We start from the raw sequence: 26,970 nt of genomic DNA on the forward strand, positions 1-26,970 counted from the left end.
TTAAGATGAAAGAATTGTCATTTCTACCCTACTCTCCTTTTGAAAATAATTCAAGCAAGAACAACCACCAGAAACTTGCTCCATGTTCAGTGAAGCTAGGCGACATCTGAACCCTAGTCCACAAACTATCAAGACATGTAATAGATAGAGGAATGGTAAATGATGTAGCAGAACAAAGAGAAGCCAAATTTAAGTGCTTGCAGAGGTGTACCATCTAGAAATTATCTAAAAGCTGAAGAGCCCCAGAAGGGCTTAGGAATTGACTGCACAAGGAACCACCAAAGCTGAGAATGATGGAGAAGGGGCAGATACAGGTATAAATCAAGTAGTTTATTTGAGAGTCTTTATAAGGAACTTTTAGACCTTCGGTCTATACTTCTTTCTGCCCCATAGAGTCAAGCAGTATTCCTCCCTTCACCCTTCTAGAGAAACTGAGGAAGAGAGCCTCTGGATTCAGAAGTACCAAGCACTGAGGGCTGGGAATTTGGTGATTGCCCTTTTTTATCCCACTGCCCTTTTTAAATTCCACTGTGAGTTATTTAGAACTCTGTTTAGTGCCTTTTATTCTTCCTTGTATAATTGTTAGTAAACACATCTATTGCCACTAGATAAATTATAGTGAGTTCCTTAAGGGCAAAGACAATGTTTTATTAATCTATACCTCTACAACATGTACCATAGTGCCTTGCAAAGAGTAAGCATGCAATAATGACCACTAATCAAATTAAATTTTCATTAGGAATATGAAATTTTAATAGGAGTCCTTTTGGCATTTAAAAATAGGAACTAAAACAGTTTGACTATAGTGGGAAAGTAACTCCTTCCTTTTTCCCTTTTGTCTTGAAATCACAGTATTCTTTCTTTTCTTTCAATCTTTGATGAGGTTGAGGTCCTTGTGCTATTTTTTCCATCAGATGGTATGTATTATTAAAAACTGGCATATCATAGCAGTAGATACTTATTTACATATATAAAAATATTTTCAATGTATAGAATCTTTATAAAATGAAAGCTTAAATGTCCTTCTCTGGAATAAAATTACATCACCACTTAATATCTTCTTTCCCACATAACCCCACCATCACCTGAACTGCTCGTAGACCTTGCTGTAACAACATATATTAAGAGTTTTTAAACCCTAATTATAGTATTTATATTATTACATAATATGTTATATATATTATAATTTTTATTACAATTAATATTATCTTACATCTAGCAATATGTTAGTATTCTCACATCACTTCTTTTTTTGGTTGTTTATCCCTCTACATGGGGAGGTCAGTAGATTGGCATATATTGATAGCATCAACATAGCATACTTTTAAATCTCCCTAGTTATTGATCTTATTTATAAGTAATAACATTCCTGGGCTTGTAGATTGAATATAAGTTGGCAAATGACTCTTAGCTATAATTCCAAATTCTTCATTTCTCTAAAAATAGGAGCTTACATCATTTTATGCCACTGTCAATAGTACCCCATTTAGAGGAAATCTCTTACTTTGCTTCCTTAGAAATCATGGATACTTTGGGAGTTTTCTCATTTTAGAAAATACCTATAAAAGGAATGGAATAAACATTTTATCTCTTTTAACGGTTTCAACTGGTATGAAGTCAAGCCAATAATGCCTGCCTCTAAAGACCCTAAATGATTGCAAAACATTAATTTTAGTAAACATAATTTACCTTTTCCATATTTAAAATGTCATTTTCTTCTAAGTGCTTGTTGAATAGTTTCACTGCTTATGATAAACACTCTCATTAAATATTGTCACGATTTTACTCATGATGTAGAACTATTTTTATTATGACTGTCAGCTTCATAAACTTTGTTTTCTTGTTTTATATTAAGCTTAGGGCTTTGTTTGTTGCATTTTTAGCTGAGATACAAAACATGAAATATGAGATTTATTCAAAATGCCAAGTATTGTTTTTCCTGAAATATTCTTTGAATGTGGCATTTTTTAAAAAAGGACGAATGAGAATCAGAAGTTTTTACAGTAGAAAAATGAATTTTGTGACTAAATAACTGATTATTGCACACTTGATGAAGTTTAATAACCTTCACGATAAGGTAATGGATGTATTTCTCCACACAAAGTAGTTTAGCAAAAGTTATCTTAAAAAACAAACTTTTTATTTATGTCTAACAATATGAATGCTATTTAATGATGAAGTGAGTATCTAAATTCTAGTTATTCAAGGGTGATATATTAGGCCCTCATATTGTTCACCAGTATGAACCAATATGATATAGATTAGATGTCTTAACAGATGAATTAAGGATTGCTGTGGTTTTATGGCTTTTAATTTAAACAACATTTTAAAGAGTACATAATAGGGAAACATAACTAATATGTATAGGCTATCTTCAGTACTCTTTCAGAACTTTTATACTTTGTTTCAGTTTGGTATTTAGATCGTTTGTATCAGAATCATCTGGTTCCACTGCACTTAAATAAAATACATAATATTGGGCCCCAAATCTATTGAATCAAAATCCCAGTTGGGGTAGGGCTCAATAATCTGCACTTTACAAGTTAGCTGAAGTGATTATTATGTATAATAAAGTTTCAAAACAGTACCGTTAATATTTTTTTAAGAATTGAATCCATATGACAAAATGCTTATCAGTTTGGCATTTAGTAACACCCTTTGCCACTCAAAACTTCCAATGGTTTTTTGATATTTGTTTTTCTTAACTGTGTTTTAATGCCAATGTATGGTTGATACTGGCACCACTTCTGGTGTTTAATCTATTTTTCCAGTAAAGGGCCACCAGCAATTTAACACCAAAACCATTTATCAGTTGGCAAAGACTGGGTATTTGGCAAAGACTGGATATTTGGGTCTTAGGAAATGGATGATCATCATTCCTTGCACATATGGCCCTAGGACTAGGCAGAAATACTCCAGAACCACCATCTGAGGCAGCATATCAGCGACTTCCCAAATCCTGCCGTATTAGTTGTACTAGGTCTACGCTTCTACCTCTTTTAAGATTTAAGACCTTCTCTAATACGCTAACTAGAATGTAATGTTTTTTCCCACTACTCTCCAACTCTCACCCATATTGTACTTATTCCTGCCTTTGCTGAAATTCTCCTTCTCATCAAAAATACCCTCCCTTCATTGCTGTCCCCTTTCAGATTTATTACAGGGCTTTTCTCTTTCATAAATCCTTCCCTTAACTCGGTGATTAAGAGGATAGAGCCCAACTCTTTTACTAGCTGTGTGATCTCAAGCAAGTGACTGAATCTTCTGTGCCTCAGTTTCCCCATCTATAGAATAGATAAAAACAACAAAAAATGTAAACATTTATACCTGTGTTAATGTATGTGATACATATAATAAATGTTTGGGAGGTAAATGAGAGCCATACATATCTATTACTTAGATAATAGTTTATAACTTTGATAGCAATTAGCTGCTGTTCTGATCTTTAGTGATAACTTATTTAAATCCTCACTTCATGTTGTTGTTTCAAGTAGATTATAGTCAACTTGAGGCCAGGAATATTGTCATTTGTTATCCACAGAGTACTGTCACATAATAGGCTTCATTAAGTTCTTGAGGAATTGATTTTATATCTGCTTCAAGAATGGTACTGGACACATAGTCACTGCTCAGAATGAAAAATCTGTGAAAGGTAAGAACTATGCATATTCCTTAATAAGCGTAGTTAAGGAAGGTACATAGTTCCTACATGGAATGTTATGATTATCAGGACTCATTCCATGCATAGCTTATTAGGGTATCATGTACACAAAAGTACTTAATAAGTATCATCAGTAGTATTAATAGTAATAATGTTTGTTCTGCCCTATTGTGGAATCTATGTTCCCTTTAGTCTTTTCATTATTCATAGGGCACAGCCAGATTATAGAAGAGGTGGAGTGGCCATCTGTTCTAGATCTAGTCTTGAATATGGAATTTTGCCCTTGGGTGAAATCAAGTACTTTGAGCATCTGGGCTGGATATATGTGGCAGAGCTGAGGCTTTGAATTCTCCTAATAACTGAATAAAACACACAAGGGAAATTTCTAGAAGTATTTGCACAGTTCGACTCACCCCTGATATAGGCTTGTTAATGTGCTTATATGTGAGAGTCATATGCCAAGCTCCATCTTCTCAATGGTTTTTGTTAGCTATGATATAAATACCATCCAAAGAACAATATTTAGCTGGAAACTTGAATGGTTTCATGATCAGTATGTACTTGGTTTGGTAAGATTTAGTAAAGTGTTTTAGATATATAAATTTCTTGCTTCTTTAGTAAAAACATTTGTAGAGTATTGTAATTTTATTCTTACACATATAATTGTTAATTGTCACTGTTCTACTCTCTCAATTATGATTTTTTAAACAGTTCTGTGATACAATTCAATTTGAATTAACTCTTTTCATCCTGTCATTGTTCTAAAAAAGGGAAATAGCTGTTTTTAGAGAAAAGTTCTCAATAAAAATGCATTACCTTAAGTGGATGAACTTTAAAGCATATAAATGATATCTCAATAAAGCTGTTTAAAAATACATTATTTCTTTAAGAAAGCATGATGGTTATGGTGACTCCAGAGTATTTGAGTAGCCAATTGTCCTTTCTTCACAATCTGATCTTACTGAAAAAAGTCTAATCAGTTCAAAATGATTCAATGAAACTCAAAATTATATGTAGCTAGCTATCACAGACAAAGACCCACCGATAAATACTGAAAATCTAGATCTAATAAGATAAATGGAATAGCTTACTGTCTTTCTCACAAACACTATTGCTGGCTGCTTACAATAAATTATAATAACTGAAAAATGAGTTAAGCTTGAGACGTATATCAAAGAATGTATTCATATTTTGAAAATGTCTTCAGATATTGGGATAATTCCTAACCCATGATGTTCCAAAAATTGCAGGAAAACTGACTTAAGTTTTTAGAAATTCAGTTAATGTTTATTGAGCGCTTACTTTGTGCCATACAGTGTTTCTTCTTACCTTGAAAATTAGAGTTAGCCAAGGATCATTATTAAACTGGTGTGAATAGAATGGCACTTTTAAAAATTACACTGTTTTTAGCAATGGAGTATTTAAAGAGTTTTCTAGAATTTGGGGGCTTTAGAGTTGTTGAAAGGAACTGAGCAGATTATGAACTGGTAAGAGAAGGCAATTTTGTAACAGATAGAAAAGAAGTAAAGAAAAAGCCAGCTGGAAGTAGCACCAAGCATTGAAAACACGCCAATTTGTTAACAAAAAAGAAAAGTAAAACTGAAACCCAATATATAAATACAAGGCAATTGATCATAAAAAAGAGTTAGCTTTGATATGTGGGTAGAAGGTAAAGCATTTCAATGAACTAGTGCAACAGAGGTTCTACTGTGTATCTGAGAAGTATAATTTGGATGGGAAGAGGATTATTCATTACGAAGTATATTTTAACCAAATAACATAGCATTTTCTAATAAATACATTTTAAATTAAGGTGTATAGAATACATCATATAGTAACAACACTGCTCATTATGTAGGCCACCTAGCATTGTTTGGTTCTACCTCATTTAGGTACCTCTTTTTAATGACATTTGAATGGTATGTGGGAGTGGGTCCTGTAATTCCTGTATTATTCATCCTTATTTAGAAATTCTGTTGGGCTGCATAAGATGTAGGAATTATTTAAATAGATCTCAGAAGCCCATTGGAACATGTAATCACCCACCAAAATCCATGTGTACCTCATTATGGAACAGTAGTCATACAGCTTAGTGACGAATAAGGGCCTTTCTCTCCAACACAATTCTGTGACGATTTTTGGTGGCTTTATATCCATGTAGGCTATCCAATACCCTGGCTTTTCTATTCTTCATCATCCTCAATTCCAATGATTAGTCCTCTCATCACAGCCCCTGATCTATGGCTGTCAAGTAAGCAGTACCACCCACCTTGGGAGCACTTGGAAGTATGTGTGGGTGCTCTTGGTCATCATAACTGACTGGGAGATGCCACTGACATTCAGTGCCCAGGAGCCAGGGATGTTAAATATCCTGCATGATAAGGAACAATCTCACACAGTGAAAAATTGTCATCTCCCAAATACCAAAAATGCCTTTCCCCATTAAGAAACATTACTCTTGGCCTTGCCATTACCAAAAACTACATCAACTCCATAGTCCCCGTTTCTGGCATCTTTTTTTTTTTTTTTTTTTTTTGGAGACAGAGTCTTGCTCTGTTGCCCAGGCTAGAGTGAGTGCCGTGGCATCAGCCTAGCTCACAGCAACCTCAAACTCCTGGGCTTAAGCAATCCTACTGCCTCAGCCTCCCCAGTAGCTGGGACTACAGGCATGCGCCACCATGCCCGGCTAATTTTTATATATATATATATATTTTTTTTTTTTCTTTAGTTGGCCAGATCATTTCTTTCTATTTTTAGTAGAGACAGGGTCTCGCTCTTGCTCAGGCTGGTCTCGAACTCCTGACCTTGAGCAATCCACCGGCCTCGGCCTCCCAGAGTGCTAGGATTACAGGCGTGAGCCACCGCGCCCGGCCCATTTCTGGCATCTTATTCTTTGTCCACTATCTTCCCATACTCACTGCAACAATTCTTTCACCTGATTACAACCTCATATTCATTAGCCCTATCAGTTTTACACTAATTATTACCACGCTCCTTCCCATTGTGCCCTTGCTTCCCTCCCCGTGCAGTGTGGATCCTATGTTGTTTCATAGTCACTTTCTTGCATATATCCTCAATTTCCCAGTCTGTCACACTGTCATATTCATGTGGAAAAAACCCAAACCCAGTTTATTTCGAGTCTCTGCCTGCTTTCTACCCAAACCCAAGCAGGTAAATGTGGCTAAAGAAAAACACAATCATGCTGATTGGTTTTCGTTTAAATTAACAACCAATAACTTTAGGTGGGCTCTCAGCACTATCTGATAATCCTATTATACTCTCCCAGGACATTCTTCAGGCTCCAAGTTTCCCAAACAGTCTTTATCCTAGCTTCTCAAACCTCCAGCATCCTCCCCCACTTAGCTACTCAAACTTAGCTTCTCATTTCACTGAGAAAACAGAAGCAAACCTGAAGAGAACCCCCTCTTTTTATTAAACCTATAACCCACTTGAATCTATACCCACATACTGTCCCTTCCCTCATGTTACTCAGGTTGATATATCTGTGCTCCTTCCTAAAGCTAATACCTCAGTTTGTACACTGGATTTTTATCTCTTTATATTTCCCAGGACTTTGCCCCTATAGTTTCAACCCTACTCTGCATCACCAATTTTCTTTCTATATTAGATGACTTTCATTAGCAAATACACACCATTTGCCAAAAAAACTTTCATTTGACTCTATATCTCCTCTAGCTACTGAAGCATTTTTTTCCTACCTTATATAGCAAAACACCTATTCTCTCCCCCACTCCCTTATCTTCCATTCTGCTTTGAACCTTCTCCAGTTAGGCTTTCAGTCTTATTACTCCACCAAAGCAGCTTATTCAAAGTCACCAGTAACCTCCATATTGTCCAGTCTATCATTCTGAGTTCTTAACTTATTTGAACTCTTGGAAGCATTTGACATTGTTAATCACTCCCTCCTCCTTGAAACACTGTTTTTTAACCTTCTTTATGAGGTTCCATACTGTCCTGGTTTTTTTTATACCCTTCTAGCCAGTTTTTCTCTGACTTCTTTGCTGATCCTCATCCTCTTTCTGACAAACATCTAAATGTTGGTGTTTCTAGGATTCAGTCTTTAAACCTGTCCTCTTTCTTATCTATACTCCCTTTTTTGGCAGCCTCTCCCTATACCATAATTTAAAATACCATATACTAACCTGTGAATCCCTAATATATAAGCCAGTCCCAACTTGTCCTTGAAAGTATGGATTTATAAATCCACCTGCCTGATTGTGATCTTCACTTGTATGTCTAATTGGCTTCTCAAACTTAACTTGTACAAAGAATTGGAAAAAACTATTTTAACTATTCCTAACTTTACTTCCCTTGCAGTGTTCACTATCTCAGAAAAATTGTTTCACTGGTCATCCAGATGGTGAGACTCCAAACCTGGAATCATCTTTGGCTCTTGCCTTTCTGTCATATTCCATTTCTAATCCTTCACCAAATCTTGTCTGTTGTTATTTGAAAGTAGAACCAGAATTCTGCTACCCGTCACCACTGCTGCTGTCCTGGTTCAGGTTATCATAGTTGCTTGTACCTCTGCATTAGTCTCCCGGTTAGTGTCCCCCTCCAGCTCTTGCTCCACAGTAGCCTTTTCTCCATCTGTTCACACAATGATCTTTATAAAGTGGAAAACATCCTGCCACTGCTTTGCCTAGAACTCTCTCATGACTCTTCGTTACACAATGAAATGAAAAGCCTTGACGTCCTAAAAAACCTCCATGATCAATCTTATTGTTACTTCGGTGACTTCACTTTCTGCAACATTTCACCTCACATATTCCACGTCAGCCTTTCTTACTGACTGACGTTCTTGCTCTCTCTTGAACACTAAAGGCCCTCTTCTAGCTCAAGGTCTTTGCCCTCTTCTTCCATATATTCGAATAGCTTATCTTGTCACTTCTTCGAGTCTCTCTGCCCTGTCAGCTTTAGAGCATTTGAAACAATAGAAAACAAGCTGATGGAACATGTAAGGTAGTTAAATCTTAATAATTGTTGACGGATTACAGTATTAGAAGTGAGGGGAGTGAGTTGGTTGAAAGAGTTGTTTCTTTTTTGCTTTGGTAAAACAATATGAAGTATGAGGAACTCTAGATATTGATTGAAAATATAGTATTAAATATACATTTAAAAGATTTAAAGATGACCATAAGAATAAAGACACTTAATTTTTTAAAAATTTGAGGAAAAGAAAAAATAAACAAAACTCTATCAATCCAGAACAAACCAGGAAGAAAATAGGATAGAAGGAAGCAAGGGAGGAAGGGAGAAGAAAGGCAGGGAGGCAAAAAGTAATATAATAAGAAAAATGCTAAATAAAAAAGAATGGAGAAGTCTCTTAAATACAGGCATACCTCATTTTATTGTGCTTTGCTTTGTTGCACTTTGCAATCATTGTGATTTTTACAAATGGAAGATTCGTGGCAACCTTATGTCAAGCAAGTCTATCAGAACCATTTTTTCAACAGTATGTGCCACTTATGTCTCTGTGTCACATTTGGGTAATTATCACAATATTTCAAACTTTTTTGTTATTGTATTTGTTAGGGTTATCTATTATCAGTAATCTTTGATGTGCTATTGTAATTATTTGGGGGTGCATGAACTGTATCCATATAAGATGGTGAACTTAATCGATAAATGTGTGTGTGTTCTGACTGCTCCATTAACCAGCCATTCTCCTGTCTCACTGTCCTTGAGCTTCCCTTTTCCCTGAGACACAACAGTATTGCAATTAGGCCAATTAATACTCTACAATGGCCTCAGAGTTTGCAAGCGAAATGAAGAGTCTCACATCTCTCACTTTAAATAAAAAACTAGAAATGATTAAGCTTAGTGAGGAAGACATGTCAAAAGCTGAGATAGGCTGAGAGCTAGGCCTTTTGTGCCAAATAGTTAGCCAAGTTGTGAATGCAAAGGAAAAGTTGTTGAAAGAAATTTCAAGTGCTACTAAAGTAAAAACAGTAAATATAAGGAAACAAAAGAGCCTTGTTATTTATATGGAGTGAGTTTTAGTGGTCTGGATAGAAGATCAAACTGGCCACAATATTCCATTAAGCCAAAGCCTAATCTAGAGTAAGGGCCTAACTCTCTTTAATTCTGTGAAGGCTGAGAGAGGTGAGGAACCTGTAGAAGAAGAGGTGGAGGCCAGCAGAGGTTGGTTCATGAGGTTGAAGGAAAGAGGCTGTCTCCATAACATAAAAGTGCAAGGTGAAGCAACAAGTGCTGAGGTAGAACGTGCAGCAAGTTATCCAGAGATCTAGCTAAGATCGCTGGTGAGGGTGACTACACTAAACAACAGATTTTCAATGTAGACAAAATAGTCTCCTATTGGAAGAAGATGTCATCCAGGACTTTCATACCTAGACAGGAGAAGTCAGTGCCTGGTTTCAAAGCTTCAAAGGATAGGCCAACTCTCTTGTTAGGGGCCAATGCAGTTGGTGACTTTAAGTTGAAGCCAATGTTTATTTCCCATTCTGAAAATCCTAGAGCCCTTAAGAATATGGTAAATGTACTCTACCTGTGTTCTATGAACGGAATTACAAAACCTCGATGACAGAACATCTATGTACAACATGGTTTACTGAATATTTTAAGCCCACTGATGAGACATACTGCTCAGAAAAAAAGATTCCTTTCAAAATATTAATGCTCATTGGCAATGCCCCCTAGTGACCGAAGAGCTCTGATAGAGATGTACAAGGAGATTAATGTTTTCATGCCTCCTAACACAAAATCATTCTATAGCTTATGGTTCAAGGAGTAACTTCAACTTTCTACTCTTATTTTTTAAGAAATACATGACATAGTGAATTCTCTGTTGGATTTGGGTAAAGTAAATTGAAAACCTTCTGGAAGGATTTATCATTCTAGATGCCATTAAGAACATTCATGATTCATGGGAGGAGGTCAAAATAGTAACACTAACAGGAGTTTGGAAGAAATCCAACCCTCATGGATGACTTTGAGGGGTTCAAGACTACCATGGAGGAAGTAACTGCAGATGTGGCGGAGAAAGCAAGAGAACTAGAATTAGAAGTGGAGCCTGAAGATATAACTGAATTGCTACAATCTTATGATAAAACTGGAGTGAATTAGGAGTTGCTTCTTAGGAGTGAGCAAAGAAAGTGGTTTCTTGAGATGGAATCTACTCCTGGTGAAGATGCTGTGAACATTGTTGCAATGACAACAAAGGATTTAGAATATTCCATAAATTTACCTGATAAAGCAGCAGCAAGGTTTGAGAGAATTGACTCCAACTTTGAAAGAAGTTCTGCTGTGAGTAAAATGCTATCAAACAACATATGCTACAGAGAAATCTTTCATGAAAGGAACAATCAATGCAGCAAGCTTTATTGTTGTCTTATTTTAAGAAATTGCCACAGCCACCCCCACCTTCTGCGACCACCAACCTGATCAGTTGCAGCCATTGACATCAAGGCAAGACCCACCACCAGCAGAAAGATCTCAACTTGCTGAAGGCTCATATCATCTTTAGCATTTTTTAGCAATAAAGTATTTTCTAATTAAGTTATGTACATATTTTTGTACATAATGCTATTACACACTTATGGTATAAACATAAATATATGCACTGGGAAATCAAAAAAATCGTGACTTGCTTTATTGTGATTTTGCTTTATTGCCATTGTCTGGAACTGAACCTGCAAAATCTCCAAGTTATGCCTGTATTTTGAATATTAACTGTTAAGAGATATAGGATTTGCGAATATTTTCTCCCAGTAGGTCTCCTTTTCATCTTTTTGTTTCCTTTACTGTGCAGGAGCTTTTTAGTTTGATATGGTCACACTTATTTTTCTTTATGTTTTCTGTGCTTTTGGTGTCATTTCCAAAAAATTACAGCCCAGACCAATGTCATAGAGCTTTTTCTTCTATGTTTTCTTTTAGGAGTTTTATGGTTTCAGGTCTGATAGTTAAGTCTTTTATCCATCTTGAGTTGACTTTTGTCTGTGGTGTAGGATAGGAGTCCAATTTCAATTTTTTGCATGTGAATATTTTGTTTTCCTGGCTCCATTTATTGAAGAGATTGTACTTTCACCATTGCGTATTCTTGGCACCCTTGTCAACTGTATATGTGTGGATTTATTTCTGGGCTCTCTATATGTTCCATTGGTCTATATGTCTGTCTTTATGCCAGAACCATACTGTTTGGGTTACTACAGTTTTGCAATATATTTTAAAATAGGTTAAGGACTTAAATACACATTTTTCCAAAGAAAACATACAAATGGCCAGCAGATATGTGAAAAAAATGCTCAACATCACTAATCATTGGGGAAATGCAAATCGAAACCATAATGAGATTACACATCACATCTGACAGGGTGGCTATTATTAAAAAAACAAAACAGTAAGTGTGGGGGAAGATGTGGAGTAATTGGAACCTTTGCACAATGTTGGTGGGAAAACAAAATGGTGCAGCTGCTATGGAAAACAGTATGGAGGTTCCTCAATAAGTTTAAGAGAGAACTGACATGATTTAGCAATCCCACTTCTGGGTATTTATTCAAAAGAATTGAAATCAAGATCTCAAATGGATATGTTCACGATAGCCAAGATGTGTAAACAATCTAAATGTCCATCAAGAGATGAATGGATAAAGAAAATGTTGTGCAAACATACAATGGACTACTAGCCTTATAAACAAAGAAACAAATTCTGCAGTATGCAACAACATGGATAAACCTTGAAGGCATTATGCTAAGTGACATAAACGAGTCACAGAGATATAAATACTGCATATTCCACTTATATGAGATATCTAAAATAGTCAAATTTATAGGATCAAAGAGTGAAATGGTGTTTGGCAGGGATTAGGGAGAGTGGGAAATGGGGAGTTATTGATTAATTGGCATAAAGTTTCCATCAAGCAAGTTAATAAGCCCTAGAGATTTGTTGTACAACATTTATAGTGAACAATAATGTATTATTATATGCTTAAAAATTTGGTAAGAGGGAAGATTTCATGTTTAATGATCTTAGCACAATAAAATAAAAAGGAAAGTCCATAAAGGAAATAGTTTATGAGAGACAGAGAAAAGATAGAATGATATGAGTGGTATAATTCCAAATATATGAATAATTGTAATATATCTAATAGAGCTGAAATACATTTTTTGAAAAAAAGAGGAAACCTGAAAGTCTATGAGATTGTGAAAATATGTTTCTAAAACATAGTTATCCAAAAGCCTAAAAAATGAAAGCATTATTAAAATATGAAGCTAACTTATACAAGCTCACAAGAACTAATTTTGTGTATATGTCCCCAACTCCATATTCATATTGATTGCTTGAAAGCAATCATGGTGCATGTATTTATACCACAGAAATCAGCAAACATTACAAATCATGCTCTTCCCCCTACATCCAAAGATGTAAATTACCATCCCACACCAGATAAATGCTAACAAAAAGAAGACAGAGAAATATTATGCCAAGACAAAATTAATGGCAGAAATCATTAGGAAGGACAAAAAGGGCTATTTCATATTGATAAGAAGGGATAGTTTGCAAAGAAAATGTAAAAGTCATGGATCTTTATGTACCTGCAACATGTTAAGCAAAATTTGATTGAAATATGAAAAGAAATTGATGAATCCATAGGTATATCTACTATCCTGTGGTATATTTAATATTTACTATGCTCAGAAATCAATAATTCAAGTAGATAAAATGTGAATAAGGCTACTTTGTTTTCAACCGCATGTGGAACATTCACAGAAATTACTTAAGTCTTAAGCCAGAAAGTTTAAGTTCAAAAAGGAAAAATCATTTTGATTATCTACCCTAAATATGGTATAATGTAACTATGATTTAACAAAATAAGTGGCCAAAATTTATCTATCCACTTAAAAATTTTAAATTCTTTTGTATGATTTAAGGTTAAGGAAGAAATAAAATGTGAGTTCATGATATTTCAAAATTAACAACCTTGGGAGTATCAAAACCTTTGGAATTCAGCCAAAACTTAACTATGAACTTAAGATGCCAGAAAAAGAAAAAAAGAGATGGAATCAGGGAGAACTACATAAAAATCTTGAACTATGTGCATAATGCATTTCTTTTTTTTAATTTGCTAAGACCCTGCCTGGGCAAGGAACCAAGGTGGTAACCCTGCCTAATTTCAGAGCACAGCCTCTGGCCCTGCTTGCCTAGGGAGTTTGAACAACAACCTATCTAGCCGGTAGCCCAAGACCCACCCAGGCAGAGAGCCAAACCACCATTTCTACCCAACTGTGGGGTACAATCTGTACCCCACTGATCAAGGAGCCTAGCCAATGACCCCACCTGGCCTAGAGCCTAGCCTATAGCCCCACCTAGCTGAGGAAGCCAGCCCAGAGCCCTGCCCATTTGCTGAGCACAGCCTATGGCCATGCCTTGGCAGGGATCCTATCCATTGACCCTGCCAGACCACAGAGTAAAGCCAGTGCCTTACCTCCTGATCATGGAGCCCAGCCTTTAGCTCATCATCTGAGTGGTACAGCTCACAATCCTGTCTGGCCAGGGAACTGAGCTAGCAGCCCTTTCTAAGCCTGGAGCACATTGGCAGCCCCACCTGGTCAAGGAGCCAATCCTGAAGCCCTGCTCATCCATGGAACATAGCTTGTGGCCAGCTTACCCTTGGAGCCTAGTAACAATCCCGACCAACCATAGAGCAAAGCTAGTGGCCCTACCCAGGTGGGAAACCTAGGCAGTGACTCTACCCAACTGCAGGGTACAGCTTGTAGCCCTGCTTAATCACAGAGGCCAATCTGCAGCATCATCTGAACATGGAGTTCAGCCAGCAACATCACTTGACCAGGAAGATCAGTCTGGGGCCCCTACAACTGTGGATGATTGCAGAGCCCAGCCTGCAGCCTTGCCCAAAAAAGTCTGACCTGTGGCACCACATGGTCAAAGACCATAGTCTGCAACCTCACCGGACCAGAGACAATCATGGATTTCAGCCAACAGGCCTAGACAAAGCCTAGATAGTGGCCCCACCAGATCTCAGAGCATGGGTAGCAACCCTGCCCAACAAGAGAACCTGACAGCAAGCATTACCTATTTACAAATGCTATCTGCTAGCCTGTCCAGAATCAAAGGTTAAACTGACTGATGGAGACCTATTCCTGCTGAAGCAAACCTGTGAAAGCTTGGAGAAGTAGCTGCTTCCTAAAATGTGTAGACACCATGTATAGTTTTGGGACTTTTTGATAAAGACCATTCTCACTGGAGTTAAGTGATATCTCATTGTGGTTTTGATTTGCATTTCTCTGATGATTAGAGATGCTGAACACTTTTTCATATGTTTGTTAGCCATTTTTATATCTTCTTTTGAAAAATTTTCTATTCATGTCCTTTGCCCACTTTTTGATAGGGTTGTTCGATTTTTTCTTACTGATTTTCCTGAGTTCTAAATAGATTCTTGTTATCAGTCCTTTATCTGATGTGTAGTATGCGAAAATTTTTTCCCATTCTATAGGTTGTCTGTTTACTCTCGTGAAAGTCCCAAAACTATACATGTTGGCGTGGATGTGGAGAGACAGGTACACTCATACACTGCTGGTGGGACTGTAAACTAGTGCAACCCCTGTGGAAAACAATGTGGAGATACCTTAAACAGATTCAAGTAGACCTACCATTCGATCCAGCAATCCCATTATTGGGCATCTACCCAGAAGAACAAAAGTCATTCCATAAAAAAGACACCTGCACCCGAATGTTTATAGCAGCACAATTCACAATCGCAAAGATGTGGAAACAACCCAAATGCCCATCAATTCATGAATGGATTAGCAAAATGTGGTATACGTATACCATGGAATATTACTCAGCTATTAGAAATAATGGCGATATGGCATCTCTTTGGTTCTCCTGGAGAGAGTTGGAACCCATTCTATTAAGTGAAGTATCCCAAGAATGGAAAAATAAGCACCACATGTACTCACCAGCAAACTGGTTTCCCTGAGTGCACATTTGGGAATAATACCAATTGGGTATTGGACAGAGGTCGGGGCTGGGTGGAAGGGATGGGTGTATACCTACTTGATGAGTGCGATGCACACTGCCTGGGGAATGGACATGCTTGAAGTTCTGACTGGGGGGGATGGGGTGGGGGGAGGGGATGGGTGCACACCTACATGATGAGTGGGATGTGCACTGTCTAGGGAATGGACACAACTGAAGCTCAGACTCGGGGATGGGGAGGCATGGACAATATATATAGCCTGAACTTTTGTACCCCCACAATGAGCTGAAAAACAAAAAAATAAATAAATAAATAAATAAATATGTGTAGACACCAATGCAAGGATACAAGGATTATTAATAATCATAGAAACTTGACTCCATCAAATAAAACTAATAAAGCTCCAATAAATGACCCTGAAGAAATGGATATCTATGAAGTGACTAAGAATTCAGATTAGTCCTCTTGAAGTTCAGTAATCTACAAGAAAACATGATAGTTAACTAAATGAAATTAGGAAGACAATACATGAGCAAAATGAGAATATCAACAAAGAAATAGGAACCAGTAAAAAAAAAAAAAAAATCTTAGAGATGAGAAATACCATTACTGAACTGAAAAATTCAATAGGGAACTTCGACAGCAGACTTGCTAAGCATAAGAAAGAATCAGTGAACTCAAAGGGAGATCATATGAAATTATCCAGTCAGAGGAGCAAAAAGAAAAAGATTGAGATGAGTGAAGAAAACCTACAGGAACTATGGGACACCATCAACTAAAATCATATATGAATGATAGGAATTTCATAAGGAGAGAGAGAAAGGAGAAAAAGACTCTTTAAAAAAATAATTACTGAAAACTTCCCAGAGTTGGGGAGAGAAATGGACATGCAGATTCATGAGGCCCAAAGGTCCCTAAAAGGTTGAACCCAAAAAGGCCTACAACAGCACCTTATAACTAAATTGTCAAAAGTTAAAGACAAAGAATTTTGAAAGGAGCAAGTGAAAAGTGACTTATCACATACAAGGAAGCCTCCATAAAACTATCAGCAGATTTCCCAGCAGAAACTTTGTAGACCAGTAGCGTGGGAGATGATATATTCAAAATAGTGAAAGAAAAAAACTGCCAACAAAGAATACTATGGCTGGCAAATCTGTCCTTCAGAAATGAAGGAGTGATAAAAACATTCCCAAACTAGCAAAAGTAGAGGGAGTTTATGACCCTGACAGGGAATGGGAGTTCTTCAACCTGAAATGAAAGTATTCTGATTAATAAAGCTAAATATACAGTCAAAGTCAGAATTCTCCAATATTGTAATGGTGTTGTATAAATCACTTTCAACTCTGATATAAAAGTTTTAATTAAGAAAGTATTAAAAAATAACTGATGACAACAATTTGGTAGCTAATACACAATAAAACAAAAGTATAAATTGCAACATGAATAATCTAAAATATGAGGGGGTAAAAATTAAAAGTATAGAGATTTTATATGTGATTGAAATTAACAGCTAAATAGGAAGTTAAGCTATGAGATATTTTATGTAAGCCTCATGGTGACCACAAGGGAAAAATCTGTAGCAGATACTCAAAAGATTAAGAAAAACAAATCAAAGCATACTACCACAAAAAGTTATCAACTCACAAAGGAAGACAGCAAGAGAAGAAAAAATGAAGGCACTACAAAGCAATCAGAAAACAGCAAAATAGAAATAAGTAAGAAGTCCTTACCTGTCTGTAAGTGCTTTAAATATAAATGGATTAAACTCCCCAATCAATAGACATAGAGTGGTTGAATGGAATTTTTTAAAGTAAGATCCAATGATTTGCAGTCTACAAGAGACTCACTTTAGCTTTAAGGACTCACACTGACTGAAAGTGAAGGGATAGAAAAATATTTATGAAAATGGTAACCAAGAGGGGGTACAAATGACTATGCTTATAGCAGACCAAATATACTTTAAGTAAAAAACAGTCACAAGAAACAATGAAGGTCATTATATAGTGATAAAGGAGTCAATTCATCAAGAAAATGTAACAATTATGACTATTTATATACCATACTTCAGAGCAAGTAAATATATAAAGCAAATACTAACAAACTGAAAGGAGAAATAAATAGCAATACAATGATAGTAGAGGACTTTAATACCCCACATTAAAAAATACATAGATCATCCAGACAAAATCCGTAAGGAAACAGATTTGAACAGCACTATAGACCAAATGGAACTAGCAGACGTATACTGAACATCCCATCCAATAGCAGCAGAATACACATTGTTTTCAAGCACACACAGAACATTCTTCAAGACAGATCATATGTTAGGCACAAAACAAATCTTAGCAAATTTAAGAAAGATGAAATCTTATCAAGAATATTTTATGACCATAATAGTATAAAACTAAAAATCAATAAAACTAAAACTCTGAATACTAATAACAGGAGGAAAATTGGAAAATTTACAAATATGTGGAAATTAAACAACACACTGCTGATCAACCAATAGGGCAAATGAGAAACAAACAAAAAAAAAAAATCTTGAAACAGAAATGAAAACACAACATACCAAAACTTATAGAATGCATCAAAAGCATTTGTAAGAAGAAAGATAATAGCTATAAACACCTACAGGAATAAAAAAGAAACTTCTCAAATGAACAACCTAACTTTATAATTTAAAGAAATGGAAAAAGAAGAACAAACTAAGCCCAAAGTTGACAGAAGGAAGGAAAAATAAAGATTAGAGCAGAAGTAAATTAAATAGAGAAAAGAAAAACAACAGAAAAGATCAGTGAAACTAAGAGCTGGTTTTCTGAAAAGATAAACAATATTAACAGACATTTAGCTAGACTAACCAAAATAAAAAGAAGACTCAAATAAATGAAATTATAAATGAAAGAAGAAACATTACAACTGATACTATAGAAATACAAAGGATCATAAAAGACTACTGTGAACAATTATATGCCAACAAATTGGATAACCTATAAGAAATGGGCAAATTCCTAAAAAAACACACCAAGCCTACCAAGACCAAAACATGAGGAAATACAAAATCCAAACACTAGTAACAATTGAAACAACTGAATCAGTAATCAAAAACCTCCCAACAAAGAAAATCTCAGGATCAAATGGCTTCCCTGGTGAATTTTACCAAACATTTAAAGAAGAATTAATGACAATCTTTCTCAAACTCCTCCAAGAAGAATTGAAGAGGAGCGAATACTTCCAAACTCATTTTATGAGGGCAGCATTACCCTCATATCAAAGCCAGACAAGGACACTATAAGAAAAGAAAATTACAAGCCAATATTCCTGAATAACATAGATATGAAAATATCCAATAAAATACTAACAAAATTCAATAGTACGTTAAAGGTATCATACACCATGACAAGTGGAACTTATCTCAGAGATGCAAGGATGGTTCAACATATGCAAACTGATAAATGTGGTAGACCACATAAACAGAATAGAGGAGGAAAGTCATAGGATTATCTCAATAGATAAAAAGCATTTGACAAAATTTAATATCATTTTATGATAAAAAAAAACCTCTCAATAAATTGTATATAGAAGGAGTTTAGTTCACCACAATAAAGGCCATATATGACAAGCTCATAGCTAACATCATACTCATTGGTGAAAAGCTTAACGCTTTTCCTTAAAGAGTAGGAACAAGACAAGGATGCCTACTCTCACCACTTCTATTCAAAACGGTACTGGAAGTCCTTGCCACAGCCATTAGGCAAGAAATAAAAATAAAATGCATCCAAATCATAACAGAAGAGGTAAAATTGCTTCTGTTTTTAGGTGACATGATCAAATATACAGAAGAATACCCAAAGCTGCCACCAAAAACTATTAGAACTAATAAATGAATTCAATAAAGTTGCAGGATAAAAAAAATCCACATATAAAAGTCAGGTGTTCTCTATACACTAACAATAAAATCTCTGAAAAAGAAATAAAGAAAACAATCCCATTTATAATATCAAAAAATTCCTTAGGAATCAATTTAACCAAGGAAACAAATGATCTGTTCACTGAAAAGTATAAGATATTGATGAAAGAAATGGAAGAAGAAAAAATAAATAAATGGAAAGATATCCTATGCTCATGGATTGGAATAATTATTATTGTTAAAATTTCCTACAACCCAAGGTAATCTATAGATTGAATGCAATCCCTATTAAAATTCCAATGGCATTTGTCACAGAAATAGAAAAAACACTAAAATCTGTATGAAACTGCAAAATACCCTGAATAGACAAAGCAGTGTTGTGCAAGAAGAATAAAGCTGGAGGCATCATACTTTCTGATTTCAAACTATATTACAAAGCTATGGTAACCAAAACAGCATGGTAATGGAATAAAAACAATCATATAGACTAAAATAACAGAATACAGAGCCCAGAAATAAACTCATGAATATATGGTCAACTAATATTTGATAAGAATGACAAGAATACACAATAGAGAGAAGATAGTCTCTTCAACAAATAGTGGTAGAAAACTGTTCACATGCAAAGGAATGAAACTGGACCCCTATCTTCACCACTCACAAAAGATGAATTAAAAATGGATTAAACACTTAACTATCAGAAGTGAAAAACTAAAACCCAGAAAAAACAGGAGAAAAAACTCCTTGGCATTTAGTCTTGCATTTTTTTTTTTTTTTTTTTTTTTAGATATGACACCAATAGCAAAAGGAACAAAAGCAAATAAATAAGTGGGAACAAATCAAATCAAATGCTTCTGCATGGCAAAGGAAACAATCAACAAAATGAAACAGCAACCTGTGAAATGGGAGAAAATATTTGAAGACCATATATCTGATAGGGATTAATATCCAAAACATGAAAAGAGCTCATACAACTCGATAGCAAAAAAACTGATTTAGAAATGGGCAAAGGACCTGAATATATACATTTTTCCAAAGAAGACATGCATATGGCCAACAGGTACATGACAAGATGCTCAACATCACAAATTATCAGGAAAATGCAAATCAGAAGAATGCAAAAGAACCCCAAAAATCTTGGGGCAAGGACTGGGGATTGACTAGGAAAGGACATAGCAAACTTTATAGAGTACAGGAAATGTTCTTTACTTTGATCTGGGTGTAGATTACTCAAGATTTTCATTTGTAAAAGCTCATAAAACTATACAGTTAAGACTTATGCATTTCAATGTATATAAATTTTACTTCAAAAGGTAGTAAGGAGAACTCTAGATAAATATTTTTTTTTTTTCCTAACCATCCCTTTATTTTTTTATTTATTTATTTTTTTTATTTCATCTTGTTATGGGGGATACAGAATTGCAGGTTACATATGTTGCTCCTGTACCGCCTTTCCCCCCAAGTCAGAGCTCCAGGCGTGTCTGTTCCCCAGGTCGTGCGCCTTGCACCCATCGTGTAGGTATATATCCCTCCCTTCCCTACCCCCCCTTCCCGAGTCAGCACCTTCAAGTGTTACCACTCCCCAAACGGTGCGCAATGCACTCATTGTGTAGGCATACCCCCATCCCCTCCCCCACCCCCCACCTCAGTCTGATATCCAATTGGTGTCGTTCCCAGATTTGTATTTAGGTGATGATCAGGGAAACCAGTTTTCTGGTGAGTACATGTGATGCTTGTTTTTCCATTCTTGGGATACTTCACTTAATATAATGGGTTCCAACTCTCTCCAGGAGAACCATAGAGATGTCGTATCTTCATCATTCCTTATAGCTGAGTAATATTCCATGGTATACATATACCACAGCTTACTAATCCAATCATGTATTGATGGGCACTTGGGTTGTTTCCACATCTTTGCTATTGTGAATTGTGCTGCTATAAACATTCGGGTACATGTGTCTTTGTTACAGAATGACCTTTTTTCCTTTGGGTATATGCCCAGTAATGGGATTGCTGGGTCAAATGGCAGGTCTACTTGAATCTGTTTAAGATACCTCCATAATGCTTTCCACAGGGGTTGCACTAGTTTGCAGTCCCACCAGCAGTGTATTAGTGTTCCTGTCTCTCCACACCCACGCCAACATGTGTTGTTTTGGGTTTTTTTGATAAAGGCCATTCTCATTGGAGTTAAGTGATATCTCATTGTGGTTTTGATTTGCATTTTTCTGATGATTAGGGATGTTGAGCATTTTTTCATATGTTTGTTAGCCATTCTTATATCTTCTTTCGAGAAGTTTCTATTCATGTCGTTTGCCCACTTTTTGATAGGGTTGCTTGATTTTTTCTTGCTGATTTTCCTGAGTTCTAAATAGATTCTTGTTATCAGTCCTTTATCTGATGTGTAGTATGCAAAAATTTTTTCCCATTCTGTAGGTGGTCTGTTTATTCTCTTGACTGTTTCTTTGGCTGTGCAGAACCTTTTTAATTTAATCATGTCCCATTCATTTATTTTTGTTGCTGCTGTGATTGCCTTGGGGGTCTTCTTCATAAATTCTTTGCCTAGGCCAATGTCTGTAAGAGTCTTTCCTACATTTTCTTCTAGAATTCTGATTGTATCATGCCTAAGGTTTAGGTCTGTTATCCACCGTGATTTGATTTTTGTGAGAGGTGAAAGCTGTGGGTCCTGTTTCAGTCTTCTACAAGTGGCTAACCAATTCTCCCAGCACCATTTATTGAATAGGGATTCTTGTCCCCAGAGTATATTCTTTCCCGCTTTGTCAAAAATTAGGTGACTATATGAGGATGGTTCTATATTTGGATTTTCTGTTGTGTTCCACTGGTCTGTGTCCCTGAACTTGTGCCAATACCAGGCTGTTTTAAGAACCACGGCCTTGTAGTATAGTTTGAGGTCTGGCAAATTAATACCTCCCATTTTGTTTTTGTTGCTTAAAATTGCTTTTGTTATACGGGGTCTTCTTTGATTCCATACAAAGTGTATAATTATTTTCTCTACGTCTGTAAAGAATGATGTTGGTAATTTAATAGGGATTGCATTGAATCTGTAGATCACTTTGGGTAGTATAGACATTTTAACAATGTTGATTCTTCCGATCCACGAGCATGGTATATTTTTCCATGTATTTGCAAGTTCTGCTATTTCTTTTCTCAGTGTTTCATAGTTTTCCTTATAGAGGTCCTTTACCTCTTTAGTTAGATATATACCTAGATATTTTATTTTCTTTGTTGCTATTTTGAAGGGTATTGAGTCTTTAATTTGGTTTTCCGATTGACTGTTATTGGCATATATAAATGCCTCTGATTTGTGTATATTAATTTTGTAGCCTGAGACTTTGCTATATTCGTTAATCAATTCCAGGAGTCTCATGGTTGAATCCTGGGGGTTTTCCAGATATAACATCATATCATCAGCAAAAAGTGAGAGTTTGATCTCTTCCTTCCCTATTTGGACTCCCTTGATTCTGCTCTCTTGCCTGATAGCTCTTGCAAGGACTTCCAATACTATGTTGAAAAGTAATGGAGACAATGGGTAGCCCTGTCTGGTTCCAGTTCTAAGTGGGAGTGCTTTCAGTTTTTCCCCATTCAGTATGATGTTGGCTGTGGGTTTGTCATATATGGCTCGTATCATTTTTAGGTAGGTTCCATCAATGCCTATTTTGTTAAGCCTTTTTATCATAAAAGGGTGTTGAATTTTGTCAAATGCTTTTTCTGCATCTAATGAGAGTATCATATGGTTTTTGTTTTTGCTTCTATTTATGTGGTGAATTACATTTATAGATTTACGTATGTTGAACCACCCCTGCATCTCTGGGATGAAGCCCACTTGGTCGTGGTGGATTACTTTTTTGATAAGTACTTGGATTCAATTTGCTAGTATTTTATTGAAAATTTTTGCATCTATATTCATGAGGGAAATTGGTCTGTAGTTCTCTATTTTTGTTGCGTCCTTTCCAGGTTTTGGTATCAATGTTATATTGGCTTGGTAGAACGTGTTGGGGAGAATTCCATCCTTCTCAATATTGGAGAATAGTTTATGTAGGATGGGCACCAGTTCTTCTTTGTATGTATGGTAAAATTCAGGTGTGAACCCATCTGGACCAGGGCTTTTCTTTTTGGGAAGATTTTTTATTGCTGTTTCGATTTCAGTTCTTGATATTGGTCTGTTCAGGTACTCTATTTCTTCCTGGTTGAGCCTGGGTAGACTATGTGTTTCTAAAAATTTGTCCATTTCCTCCACATTCTCCAGTTTGTGTGCATAAAGATTTTTGTAGAATTCATAGATGATATCTTGTATCTCTGTAGCGTCGGTAGTGATTTCTCCTTTCATGTTCCTAATGGAGGTTATTAGAGATTTTAGTTTTGTGCTCTTAGTTAGTCTAGCCAGGGGTGTGTCTATTTTGTTTATCTTTTCAAAGAACCAACTTTTTGTTTTATTAATTTCCCTTATAGTTTCTTTGTTGTCCTTTTCATTTAATTCTGATTTGATCTTAGTAATTTGTCGCCTTCTGCTGGGTTTGGGATCGTTCTGGAGAACTCTAGATAAATATTGATCTTTAGTTAATGATGTACATGCTGAAGTGTTTGGAGGGAGTAGTAGAGATACCTGCAATATCCTTTGAAATACATCAACAAAGTAAGATGAATCAATGGATAGATAGATATGTGATAAAGCAAGTACAGATGGTCTCTGATGTACAATAGTTCAACTTAATGATTTTTCAACTTTATGATGGTGTGAAAGTGATGTGCATTCAGTAGATACAGTACTTTGAATATTGAATTTTTCCCTTTTCCCAAGATTGCTATATGTGGTATGATACTGTCTTGTGATGTTGGATAGCAGCAGCAAGCTGCAGCTCCCAGCCATAAATGCAATCACGAGATTAAACAACTGATACTCTACAGTGTACTGTGTTGACTGTGATTTTGTCCAACTATAGGCTAACATGAGTGTTCTGAATACGTAAGATCTGAGCACGTTTAAGGTTGGCTAGGCTAAGCTATGATCTTCACTAGGTGTATTAAATGTATTTTCAACCTATGATGTTTTCAACCTATGATATTTTCAACTTATGTGAGTTTATTGGGACCTAACTCCATTGTAAGTCAAGAAGCATCTGTATACCAAAAGTTAATTGTAGTATATGTAGGTAGTGGGTACATAGATATGCACTAAACATTTCTTTCAACTTTTCTGCATGTTTGAAGTTTTTAATAATAAAATATAAGTGGGAAAGGCACTTAGGAGAATTCTGACTTGATTATAGAGGGGTAAAATTGGCATTTTTCTCCTTCTCTCCCTTGGAATCATGTAACAAATCAAGAGAAAAACAAAAGTTCTACTCCTTTCAACAGCAAAACTTGGTCATAGCTAAAACTCTGTATTTGAAAATACATGAAAGAGTTGCCAAAAGCAGGCAAGATTGGCAAAGCCATGCAAGAGGAAGTAGAGAAGACACTATGAAGAGAGGATTTAGCTGCTGCAGACTTCTTTCTGAGACATCCAGCAAAAATACACTCTTCATGGATGAAGGTAACATGAAGTACAACTCCTAAATACTTTATTTGCAACAGTGGAATAGGGCTGCAATAGTTCATGACACTAGCTTCCTACAACTGGTTTGCTTCCAAAGAGAAGAGGAGGCAGGACTTAATGAAGAATAATACAGACAAGGCCAATCTTCAGGAAGCAGCTTTTCTCACAACAGCCCAGAAAAGAGATTACTTGTGAAAAAAAAAAACAAACCCCACAAAAATAGCCTGGGTAATGGAATTCATCAGAACAAAACTCTTAAATTCATATGCAAGATTCCACCAGCCTTGAACACAGCCCAGGCCCACCTGCCATATAACTTTCTATAAATCAGTGGTCCAGAAAAAAACTCATATTCAAAAATAAGTCCTGAAAAAAGAAGCAGCACAGTATCTGTACAAATATATTAGAATGAGAATGGAGGAAAGAAACAGAAAAAGTACATGGCAGGAAAAGAAATTTCCTGCAGAGCAGATGAAAATAATTTGCTATGAATTAAAAATATTGATGAAATAATTTCTTCTACAAAGCATTGTGCAAGGTGGAAATAAATGTAAGGAATTAGAGAAAAGATGGTTATACAGTAGGAGCAGATGAAAGCATGCTTGTAGATAAAGCAAGGAAGTAAAAGTAAATAAACTTGTCACCAAAAATATGTTTTGATGGTTTTGTGCATGTGTGCATTAAAGCTGATCAAATTGTACACTGTAAATATGTTTAACTTACTGCATTTAATTATACTTTCTACAATAAATTACAAGAAACAAATAACAAACTTACAGATACATACAACAATATGGATGAATCTTTAAAATACCACATTAAGTAAAAGAAATCAGACATGAAAGAGCACATAGTATATTATTCCATTTATATGATATTCTAGAATAGGCAAAATTTTTAGGGTGATATAAATCAGAAAAGTTGACATCTGCATGTGGAAGGAATTGGCTAAAAAGAGGCATCAGGGAAATTTATGGATTATGGAGATTTTTCTATATCTCAAGCAAGGCAGTGGTTACATATGCATACAACTGTAATAGCTCATTAAACTAAACACCGAAATCTGTACACTTTATTCTAATTATGCCTCATTTTAAAAACAACCATATTGAGGGGGAAAAAGGATTTATGAAGGAGATGATAAAGATTTAACATATGTATAACTGGAGCCGTCAAAGAATAAAATTAATGGAATAGAACAAATATATTGAAAGTTATAATCCAAAAATAATATCCAGAAATAGACTTTAAAGGACATAATATGAACCAGGGGAAATTGATTTACTATGTCATACCCTGGATATCTTCTAGTAAAGTTTCTGGCTTTGAAAAGATAAAGAACAGCCAAGTAAAAAGTTTATGTTGCTTATAAGGGGAGAAAAAACAAAAGTGATATAACTCTGAAAGGCCATCTCAGCTTCAGAGCTTCCCTTAAAATGAAGCTTCTTTTTGAACTACAGCGTAGTTCAAGTTCTCCTTCTGCCCAATCCTGCTTCCTTAAGTTTCTTATAAGCGTTGTTCTCCATGAACGTCCTGCACACAAATCTCCATCTCAGAGTTTTTTCCCAGGGATCCAACCTGAGACCCATCAAAAAGACACATCAAATACTTATATAAGTACTTAATTACTTATATTTAAGTATTAATATATGTTAATACTGTCTATAAATAGTATGGATAATGCAATAAAACTACAAAACCAGAAAAAAAGAAGTCATTACCATGTAGATATTTGAAAGGAAAAAAGTTCTTCAGTTAAGGAGAAGGTCTAAACAAATTGCAGAATGTCCCTAAAAGAGTAACAGTCTAGAATTATTAGAACCCATAGGATACAGCTAAAACAGTGCTCAAAAAATTTTATAGCCTAT

At 35.7% G+C, this 26,970-nt stretch overlaps 1 protein-coding gene across 2 annotated transcripts in view; it reads left to right on the plus strand.

The window, feature by feature from the left end:
- The window catches only part of CNTLN (centlein), a 286,589-nt gene that overhangs the window by 235,829 nt on the left and 23,790 nt on the right, over positions 1-26,970 (plus strand). The gene's annotated exons all lie outside the window — the stretch shown is intronic.

The sequence above is a fragment of the Eulemur rufifrons genome, chromosome 7 (genome assembly GCF_041146395.1).
Source record: "Eulemur rufifrons isolate Redbay chromosome 7, OSU_ERuf_1, whole genome shotgun sequence".
Classification (NCBI taxonomy): domain Eukaryota; kingdom Metazoa; phylum Chordata; class Mammalia; order Primates; family Lemuridae; genus Eulemur; species Eulemur rufifrons.